Below are 1,621 nucleotides of genomic sequence, written 5' to 3'. Positions count from 1 at the left end.
CTCTCTGTGGAACCTGTATTTCTTATCTACTATATTAAACTTGTTCTCACTTTCTACTGTGACTCTGCCCTTGAATTCTTTCTTGTGGCAGAGTCAAGAAAAGGGTGGCTTGAGGATCTCTGCCCCACCACCTCCAACATCACTTCTAGTAATGAGATAGCCATCAGTCAGGGCCTATACACTCTTCAAGAGCCTAGGAGAGAACAGAGATGTGGTTACTAGAGGTGGGAGGAGGGAGGGGGAAAGGGTTTAGTGAGAAATTGATTAATGGACAGGAGGAATGATTACAGTCTGCAATGATGAACATGATAACTATCTTGATTTGGCCACACACATTGTGCACAGTTATTGATATTCAACTCTGTACCCTATAAATATATTTAATCAATTATTTTTCAATTAAAAATAAATAATATCAGAAAAATTTTTTATTTAAAACAAGATTCCAAAAAGTATGAACAAAAGAAATAGAATTAGAAAGTAAAAAATTTTTACATTGTACCAAACTTACAAAAAAGAAAAGGAAATTACAAAATAGACATTAATAGTTAATATCATGTTTACAGAACATTTCTAGCCAACTGCAACTCCAATAAACTTTTCCAATTATATATAAATTATACTCAACGTAGGAGGTGTGTGCAGAGTAAGAGTTCCTGGGTCAAACGCCTCTGACTTTATTCTGCCTGTGGATGCCCTGGGATGAAAAAGGAATTACATATTCTTCATATAAATTGAGGGCATTTACTCTTTTTTATTTTTATTTTTTGGTAGTTGCCAACAAGAATACCTTTTCAGGAAGTGAGACTCAGGATTTTATGAATTGCAATTATTTAAATGGTGCATCTAAGTAATTCTAACAGAAGTGTTGAAGGGGAAATATGGAATTTTAATAAGGCTTAGTAGTTCTTCTCTCCTTCTTTCTTCTTTCTTAGTCCCTCCTACCTCTAACTCCCTCCNGTTAAGCTGCTCCTGATTTCCTGACCCACAGTAACTGGGTAATACATGTTTGCTCTGGTTTAAAATCTCTAAGTTTTGGAGTATTCTGATAGTGCAGCAGTGGATAACTAATAAATAAAGACTCAGTTATTTACTTATTTATGTGGATGTGGGGCTGTTGGAGCAGAGAAAAATTTTCATCTTTACCAACAGCAGCCAGTAGACATTAATAACTAAGGAGCATGGCTCTATTGGTGGGAGACCAGTATAAAACATATTTTAGGATACAGGTCTCTTTAATTACAACAGATAATGTGCTGCCAAATTCACTATGTATAACTTGGCCTTCCTGCCTTGTGCATTGCTGGGATGCTTCTGATATAGGAGGTGCTCATTTTCCCTGGGCTTGGGTTACAAGAGGGCCCCTGGGTTACAAGCCATTCTCCAAGGTTTCAGGCCCCTTCTTTAGGACCTCCCCTAGAAGAGAGCTACTGTCACCAGTTAGACCTATTTTCAACACCATCATGGGGAGAAAGGGACCACAAGGGGCTGGCTTCTGCAAATCCAGTGGCTAGGCATGCTCAGTAGAGAAGGGTTATATTAACCTGGTAGCTGAATGACCTTCCACTAGAGGTGCTAAAGAGCACAGAATATTCTTGAATATGCCTGGTGCATGTGATAG

The sequence above is a fragment of the Galeopterus variegatus genome, unplaced genomic scaffold, assembly GCF_000696425.1.
Source record: "Galeopterus variegatus unplaced genomic scaffold, G_variegatus-3.0.2 Scaffold1734, whole genome shotgun sequence".
In the NCBI taxonomy this organism is placed as follows: Eukaryota; Metazoa; Chordata; class Mammalia; order Dermoptera; family Cynocephalidae; genus Galeopterus; species Galeopterus variegatus.
Note: the sequence above shows the minus strand (reverse complement) of the source record.